Source organism: Triticum dicoccoides, chromosome 5B (genome assembly GCF_002162155.2).
Source record: "Triticum dicoccoides isolate Atlit2015 ecotype Zavitan chromosome 5B, WEW_v2.0, whole genome shotgun sequence".
Lineage (NCBI taxonomy): Eukaryota > Viridiplantae > Streptophyta > Magnoliopsida > Poales > Poaceae > Triticum > Triticum dicoccoides.
In genome coordinates this window covers 36,775,339-36,785,534 of record NC_041389.1, presented here as the reverse complement: position 1 = coordinate 36,785,534, position 10,196 = coordinate 36,775,339, and positions in this window count along the sequence as shown.

Here is a 10,196-nt window from a genome sequence, read left to right as displayed (position 1 = left end):
AAGAATTGCCTAGTAAAGATGAAATTATCGGTCTTGCTTCTATTGTCGTGCCTCCTAATGATCCTTTAGAACAATATTTGCTAGACCATGAAAATGATATGTTTATGAATGAAAGAAGGGAAATAGATGAAGTATTCTTTAATCAGGGACCTATTTTGACCACGGTACCACGACAAAATCCTCTGCTTTTGTTTCGAGCTATTTTTCTGACAGATCTAGATCACCATGACGTCTCCAAGCGCCCCCCAAGGACAAGCGAGGTCTAAGCTTGGGGGAGTTGATACGTCCATTTTGCATCATGCTTTTATATCAATATTTATTGCATTATGGGTTGTTACTACACATTATGTCACAATACTTATGCCTTTTCTCTCTTATTTTATAAGGTTTACACGAAGAGGGAGAATGCCGGCAGCTGAAATTCTGGGCTGGAAATAAAGGAGCAAATATTAGAGACCTATTGTGCACAACTCCAAAAGTCTCGAAGCTCCACGAAAGTGAGTTTTGGAATATATTAAAAATGTTGGACGAAGAAAGCACCACAGGGAGACCACCCACCAGCCACGAGGGTGGAGGGTGTTGGAAATATGCCCTAGAGGCAATAATAAATTAGTTATTATTATTATATTTCCTTGTTCATGATAATCGTTTATTAGCCATGCTATAATTGTATTGATAGGAAACTCAGATACATGTGTAGGTACATAGACAACACCAAGTCCCTAGTAAGCCTCTAGATGACTAGCTCGTTAATCAATAGATGGTAACGGTTTCCTGACCATGGACATTGGATGTCGTTGATAACGTGATCATATCATTAGGAGAATGATGTGATGGACAAGACCCAATCCTAAGCCTAGCACAAAGATCGTGTAGTTCGTATGCTAAAGCTTTTCTAATGTCAAGTATCATTTCCTTAGACCATGAGATTGTGCAACTCCCGGATACCGTAGGAATGCTTTGGGTGTACCAAACGTCACAACGTAACTGGGTGGCTATAAAGGTGCACTACAGGTATCTCCGAAAGTGTCTGTTGGGTTGGGACGAATCGAGACTGGGATTTGTCACTCCGGTAGACGGAAAGGTATCTCTAGGCCCACTCGGTAGGACATCATCATAATGTGCACAATGTGACCAAGGGGTTGATCACGGGATGATGTGTTACGGAATGAGTAAACAGACTTGCCGGTAACGAGATTGAACAAGGTATCGGCATACCGACGATCGAATCTCGGGCAAGTACAATACCGCTAGACAAAGGGAATTGTACATGGGATTGCTTGAATCCTTGACATCCTGGTTCATCCGATGAGATCATCGTGGAACATCTGGGAGCCAACATGGGTATCCAGATCCCGCTGTTGGTTATTGGCCAGAGAGCTGTCTCGGTCATGTCTGCATGATTCCCGAACCCGTAGGGTCTACACACTTAAGGTTCGGTGACACTAGAGTTGTTATGGGAATTGGTGTGAGTTACCGACTGTTGTTCGGAGTCCCGGATGAGATCCCGGACGTCACGAGGAGTTCCGGAATGGTCCGGAGGTAAAGATTTATATATGGGAAGTCCTATTCTGGCCACCGGAAAATGTTCGGGATTTTTCGGTATTGTACTGGGAAGGTTCTAGAAGGTTCCGGAGTGGGGCCTACCAGCATGGTGGGACCCACATGAACGTGGGTAGTGGGGGCAAGGCCCAACACCCTTGGTCAAGGCGCACCAAGATCCCCCCTTAGAAGGAATAAGATCATATCCCGAAGGGATAAGATCAAGATCCCTAAAAAGGGGGATAACAATCGGTGGGGAAGGAAATGATGGGATTTCTTTCCTCCCACCTTTGCCAACGCCCCAATGGACTTGGAGGGCAAGAAACCAGCCCCCTCCACCCCTATATATAGTGGGGAGGCGCATGGGAGCTTCACCCTTGCCCCTGGCGCAGCCCTCTCCCTCCCCAACACCACCTCCTCCTCCCTAGTGCTTGGCGAAGCCGTGCCGGAGAACTGCAAGCTCCACCACCACGCCGTCGTGCTGCCGGAGATCTCCCTCAACTTCTCCTCTCCCCTTGCTGGATCAAGAAGGAGGAGACGTCCCCGGGCTGTACGTGTGTTGAATGCGGAGGTGCCGTCCGTTCGGCACTAGGATCTCCGGTGATTTGGATCACGATGAGTACGACTCCTTCAACCCCGTTCTCTTGAACGCTTCCGCTTAGAGATCTACAAGGGTATGTAGATGCACTCCCCTCTCTCTCATTGCTAGTTTCTCCATATATAGATCTTGGTGACTCGTAGGAAAATTTTGAATTTCTGCTACGTTCCCCAACTGTGGTATCAGAGCTAGGTCTACTGCGTAGATTCTATGCATGAGTAGAACAAAAGTAGTTGTGGCGTTGATTTTGTTCAATATGCTTACCGTTACTAGTCCAATCTTGATTCGGCGGCATTGTGGGATGAAGCGGCCCGGACCGACCTTACACGTACACTTACGTGAGACAGGTTCCACGGACTGACATGCACTTGTTGCATAAGGTGGCTAGCGGGTGCCAGCCTCTCCCACTTTAGTCGGATCGGATTCGATGAAAAGGGTCCTTATGAAGGGTAAATAGCAATTGGCATATCACGTTGTGGGTTTTGCGTAGGTAAGGAATGTTCTTGCTAGAAACCCATAGCAGCCACGTAAAACATGCAAACAACAATTAGAGGACATCTAACTTGTTTTTGTAGGGTATGCTATGTGATATGATATAGCCAAGAAGAATGTGATGAATGATATGCGATGTATGAGATTGATCATGTTCTTGTAATAGGAATCACGACTTGCATGTCGATGAGTATGACAACCGGCAGGAGCCATAGGAGTTGTCTTTATTTATTGTATGACCTGCGTGTCATTGAACAACGCAATGTAATTACTTTACTTTATTGCTAACCGGTAGCCATAGTAGTAGAAGTAATAAGTTGGCGAGACAACTTCATGGAGACACGATGATGGAGATCATGGTGTCATGCCGGTGATGATGATGATCATGGAGCCCCGAAGATGGAGATCAAAAGGAGCAAAATGATATTGGCCATATCATGTCACTATTTTGATTGCATGTGATGTTTATCATGTTTATGCATATTATTTGCTTAGAACGACGGTAGTAAATAAGATGATCCCTCATTAAAACTTCAAGAAAGTGTTCCCCCTAACTGTGCACCATTGCGAAAGTTCGTCGTTTTGAAGCACCACGTGATGATCGGGTGTGATAGATTCTAATGTTCACATACAACGGGTGTAAGCCAGATTTACACACGTGAAACACTTAGGTTGACTTGACGAGCCTAGCATGTACAGACATGGCCTCGGAACACAAGAGACCGAAAGGTCGAGCATGAGTCATATGGTAGATACGATCAACATGAAGATGTTCACCGATGATGACTAGTCCGTCTCACATGATGATCGGACACGGCCTAGTTGACTCGGATCGTCTAATCACTTAGATGACTAGAGGGATGTCTACCTGAGTGGGAGTTCATAAGATGAACTTAATTATCCTGAACATAGTCAAAAGATTCTTGCAAATTATGTCGTAGTTCGCGCTTTAGCTCTACTGTTTTAGATATGTTCCTAGAGAAAATTTAGTTGAAAGTTGATAGTAGCAATTATGCGGACTGGGTCCGTAAATTGAGGATTGTCCTCATTGCTTCGTAGAAGGCTTATGTCCTTAATGCACCGCTCGGTGTGCTGAGCCTCGAACGTCGTTTGTGGATGTTGCGAACATTTGACATACACGTTTTGATAACTACATGATAGTTCAGTCAAACGGTTTAGAGATGAGGCACCAAAGACGATTTCGAAACGTCGCGAAACATATGAGATGTTTCGAGGGCTAAAATTGGGATTTCAGGCTCATGCCCACGTCAAGAGGTATAAGACCTCCGACGATTTTCTTAGCCTGCAAACTAAGGGAGAAAAGCTGAATCGTTGAGCTTGTGCTCAGATTGTCTGGGTACAACAATCACTTGAATCAAGTGGGAGTTGATCTTCCAGATGAGATAGTGATGTTTCTCCAAAGTCATTGCCACCAAACTGCTAGAGCTTCATGATGAACTATAACATATCAGAGATAGATATGATGATCCTTGAGATATTCATGATGTTTGACACCGCGAAAGTAGAAGTCAAGAAGGAGCATCAATTGTTGATGGTTAGTGAAACCACTAGTTTCAAGAAGGGCAAGGGCAAAAATGGGATACTTCATGAAACGGCAAATTAGCTGCTGCTCTAGTGAAGAAACCCAAGGTTGAACCCAAACCCGAGACTAAGTGCTTCTGTAATAAGGGGAACAACCACTGGAGCAGAATTACCCTATATACTTGGTAGATGAGAAGGCTGGCAAGGTCGATATAAGTATATTGGATATACATTATGTTAATGTGTACTTTACTAGTACTCCTAGTAGCACCAGGGTATTAGATACCGGTTCGGTTGCTAAGTGTTAGTAACTCGAAATAAAAGCTAGGATTAAACGGAGACTAGCTAAAGGTGAGCTGACGATATGTGTTGGAAGTGTTTGCAAGGTTGATGTGATCAAGCATCTCACGCCCCCTCTACCATCGAGATTGGTGTTAAACCTAAATAATTCTTATTTGGCGTTTGCGTTGAGCATAGACATGATTGGATTATGTCTATCGCAATACGGTTATTCATTTAAGGAGAATAATGGTTACTCTATTTATTTGAATAATACCTTCAATGGTCTTGCACCTAAAATGAATGGTTCATTGAATCTCGATCGTAGTGATACACATTTTCATGCCAAAAGATATAAGATAGTAATGATAGGATCACTTACTTGTGGCACTGCCATGGAAGTCATATTGGTATAAAAACGCATGAAGAAGCTCCATGTTGATGGATCTTTGGACTCACTCGTTTTTGAAAAGTTTGAGACATGTGAGCCATGTCTATTGGTGTATATGCATGAAGAAACTACATGCAGATGGATCGTTTGGAATCACTTGATTTTGAATCACTTGAGACATGCAAATCATACCACATGGGCAAGATGACTTAAAAGCCTCGTTTTCAGTGAGATGGAACAAGATAGCAACTTGTTGGAAGTAACACATTTTGATGTGTGCAGTCCAATGAATGCTGAGGCATGCAGTGAATATCGTTATGTTCTTACTTCACGGATGATTTGAGTAGATACTGAGTATATTTACTTGATGAAACACAAGTCTGAATTATTGAATGGTTCAAGTAATTTCAGAGTGAAGTTGAAGATCATCGAGACAAGAGGATAAAATGTCTATGATATGATCATAGAGATGAGTATCTGAGTTACGAGCTTTGGCACGCAATTAAGACATTGTGGAAATTGTTTCACAATTAATACCACCTGGAACACCATAGTGTGATGGTGTGTCCGAACATCATAGTTGCACCCTATTGGATATGGTGCGTACCAAGATGTCTATTATCGAACCGTTCATGGGTTAGGCATTAGAGACAACCGCACTCACTTTAATAGGGCACCACGTAATTCCGTTGAGACGACACCGTTTGAACTATGGTTTGGAGAAACCTAAGTTGTCATTTCTTAAAAGTTTGGGGCTGCGACGCTTATGTGAAAAAGTTTCAGGTTGATGAGCTCGAACCCAAAGCGGATAAAATGCATCATCATAGGACACCCAAAACAGTTGGGTATACCTCCTATCTCAGATTCGGAAGCAAAAGTAATTGTTTCTAGAAACGGGTCCTTTCTCGAGGGAAAGTTTCTCTCGAAAGAATTGAGTGGGAGGATGGTGGAGACTTGATGAGGTTATTGAACCATCACTTCAACCAGTGAGTAGCAGGGCACAGGAAGTTGTTCATGTGGCACCTACACCAATTGAAGTGGAAGCTGATGATAGTGATCATGATGCTTCGGATCAAGTCACTACCGGACCTCGTAGGTCGACAAGGACACGTACTACTTCAGAGTGGTATGCAATCCTGTCTTAGAGGTCATGTTGCTAGACAACAATGAACCTACGAGCTATGGAGAAGCGATGGTGGGCCCGGATTCTGACGAATGGCTCGAGGCCATAAAATCCGAGAGAGGATCCATGACTTTGGAAGAAATACTTGATGGTCGTAAGGCCGTTGGGTACAGATGGATTTTAAAAGGAAGACAGACAATGATGGTAAGTATCGCCATTAAGAAAGCTCGACTTGTCGTTAAGATGTTTTCCGACAAGTTCAATGAGTTGACTACGATGAGACTTTCTCACTCGTAGCGATGCTAAGAGTCTGTTGGAATTATATTAGCAATTACTGCATGATTTATGAAATCTTGCAGATAGAATGTCAAAACATTGTTTCCTCGACGATATCCTTGAGGAAAGGTTGTATGTGATACAACCAGAAGGTTTTGTCAATCCCGAAGAACGCTAACAAATATGCAAAGCTCCAGCAATCCTTCTAAGGACTGGAGTAAGCATCTCGGATTTGGAATGTACGCTTTGATGAGATGATCAAAGATTTTGGGTTTATACAAAGTTTATGAGAAACTTGTATTTCCAAAGAAGTGAGTGGGAGCACTATAGAATTTCTGATGAGTATATGTTGTTGATCAGAAATGATGTAGAATTTCGGGAAAGCATATAGGGTTATTTGAAAAGTGTTTTTCAATAGAAAACCTGGAATAAGCTGCTTGAACATTGAGCATCAAGATCTATGAGGATAGATCAAAAACGCTAAATGGTACTTTCAAATGAGCACATACCTTGACATGATCTTGAAGGTGTTCAAGATGGATCAGTCAAAGAAGGAGTTTTTGCCTGAGTTGTAACGTATGAAGTTAAGAGTTAAAGCTCGACCACGACAGAAGAGAGAGAAAGGACGAAGGTCGTCCCCTATGCTTCAGACATAGGCTCTATAGTATGCTATGCTGTGTACCGTACCGGAAGTGTGCCTTGCCACGAGTCAGTCAAGGGGTACAAGAATGATCCAGGAATGGATCATTGGACAGCGGTCAAAATTGTCCTTGGAGTAAATAAAGGACATGTTTCTCGATTATGGAGGTGATAAAGAGTTTGGCATAAAGGGTTACGTTGATGCAAGCTTTAATACCTGTCCAAATGACTCTGAGTAGCAAACCGGATACGTATAGTGGAGCAACCATTTGGAATAGCTCCAAGTGGAGCGTGGAAGCAACATTTACAATATGACATAGAGAATTGCGAAATACATACGAATCTGAATGTTGCAGACCCGTTGACTAAAACCTCTCTCACAAGCAAAACATGATCAAACCCCAGAACTCATTGAGTCTTAATCACATGGTGATGTGAACTAGTTTAGTAACACTAGTAAACTCTTTGGATGTTGGTCACATGGCGATGTGACCTGTCATTGTTAATCACATGGCGATGTGAACTAGATTATTGACTCTAGTGCAAGTGGGAGACTGTTGGAAATATGCCCTAGAGGCAATAATAAATTAGTTATTATTATTATATTTCCTTGTTCATGATAATTGTTTATTATCCATGCTATAATTGTATTGATAGGAAACTCAGATACATGTGTGGGTACATAGACAACACCAAGTCCCTAGTAAGCCTCTAGATGACTAGCTCGTTAATCAATAGATGGTTACGATTTCCTGACCATGGACATTGGATGTCGTTGATAACGGGATCACATCATTAGGAGAATGATGTGATGGACAAGACCCAATCCTAAGCCTAGCACAAAGATCGTGTAGTTCGTATGCTAAAGCTTTTCTAATGTCAAGTATCATTTCCTTAGACCATGAGATTGTGCAACTCCCGGATACCGTAGGAATGCTTTGGGTGTACCAAACGTCACAACGTAACTGGGTGGCTATAAAGGTGCACTACAGGTATCTCCGAAAGTGTCTGTTGGGTTGGGACAAATCGAGACTGGGATTTGTCACTCCGGTAGACGGAAAGGTATCTCTAGGCCCACTCGGTAGGACATCATCATAATGTGCACAATGTGACCAAGGGGTTGATCACGGGATGATGTGTTACGGAACGAGTAAACAGACTTGCCGGTAACGAGATTGAACAAGGTATCGGCATACCGATGATCGAATCTCGGGCAAGTACAATACCGCTAGACAAAGGGAATTGTATATGGGATTGCTTGAATCCTTGACATCCTGGTTCATCCGATGAGATCATCGTGGAACATCTGGGAGCCAACATGGGTATCCAGATCCCGCTGTTGGTTATTGGCTAGAGAGCTGTCTCGGTCATGTCTGCATGATTCCCGAACCCGTAGGGTCTACACACTTAAGGTTCGGTGACACTAGAGTTGTTATGGGAATTGGTGTGCAGTTACCGACTGTTGTTCAGAGTCCCGGATGAGATCTCGGACGTCACGAGGAGTTCCGGAATGGTCCGGAGGTAAATATTTATATATGAGAAGTCCTATTTTGGTCACCGAAAAATGTTCGGGATTTTTTGGTATTGTACCCGGAAGGTTCTAGAAGGTTCCGGAGTGGGGCCTACCAGCATGGGGGGACCCACATGAATGTGGGTAGTGGGGGCAAGGCCCCACACCCTTGGTCAAGGCGCACCAAGATCCCCCCTTAGAAGGAATAAGATCATATCCCGAAGGGATAAGATCAAGATCCCTAAAAAGGGGGATAACAATCGGTGGGGAAGGAAATGATGGGATTTCTTTCCTCCCACCTTTGCCAACGCCCCAATGGACTTGGAGGGCAAGAAACCAGCCCCCTCCACCCCTATATATAGTGGGGAGGCGCATGGGAGCTTCACCCTTGCCCCTGGCGCAGCCCTCTCCCTCCCCAACACCTCCTCCTCCTCCGTAGTGCTTGGCGAAGCCGTGCCGGAGAACTACAAGATCCACCACCACGCCGTCGTGCTGCCGGAGATCTCCCTCAACTTCTCCTCTCCCCTTACTGGATCAAGAAGGAGGAGACGTCCCCGGGCCGTACGTGTGTTGAACGCGGAGGTGCCGTCTGTTCGGCACTAGGATCTCCAGTGATTTGGATCACGATGAGTACGACTCCTTCAACCCCGTTCTCTTGAACGCTTCCGCTTAGAGATCTACAAGGGTATGTAGATGCACTCCCCTCTCTCTCATTGCTAGTTTCTCCATAGATAGATCTTGGTGACTCATAGGAAAATTTTGAATTTCTGCTACGTTCCCCAACAGAGGGCGCGCCCTACCCTGTTGGGCGCGCCCCCTGCCTCGTGGGCCACCTGGCAGGCCCCCGATGCCCATCTTCTGCTATATGTTGTCTTTTGCCCTGGAATGAATCATAAGGAAGCTTTCGGGATGAAGTGCCGCCGTCTTGAGGTGGAACCTGGGCAGGACCAATCTAGGGCTCCGGCGGAGCTGTTCTGCCGGGGAAACATCCCTCCGGGAGGGGGAAATCGTCGCCATCGTCATCACCATCGATCCTCTCATCGAGAGGGGGGCAATCTCCATCAACATCTTCACCAGCACCATCTCCTCTCAAACCCTAGTTCATCTCTTGTATCCGATCTTTGTCTGAAAACCTCAGATTGGTACCTGTGGGTTGCTAGTAGTGTTGATTATTCCTTGTAGTTGATGCTAGTTGGTTTATTCGGTGGAAGATCATATGTTCAGATACTTAATGCTATTCAATATCCCTCAGATTATGAACATGAATATGATTTGTGAGTAGTTACGTTTGTTCCTGAGGACATGGGAGAAGTCTTGTTATAAGTAATCATGTGAATTTGGTATTCGTTCGATATTTTGATGAGATGTATGTTGTGTTTCCTCTAGTGATGTTATGTGAACGTCGACTACATGACACTTCACCATGATTTGGGCCTAGGTGAAGGCATTGGGAAATTGTATGCATGGTCATACCAGAAATTCTACGATATATGTGATTGGTTCTACGAGAAATTCTATTACATATGCATAACGTGTACAATATGTAGTATCAGTGGAGGTGTTGTCATGTCAGTCACTAAACAATAAACCCTAAAACACAAAAATGAAAAAGAATTAAATGAAAAACACAAAATGAAATAAAACATAACCCCCTAAACCTCTAGTCCTGGTTGGTGTTACCAACCGGGACTAAAGGTCCCCATCCCCCACCGCGTGCTGCCGACCACGTGGAACGGATTTAGTCCCGGGTCGTGGCTAACCGGGACTAAAGGCCCTTACGAACCGGGACTAATGGTCATTCCTC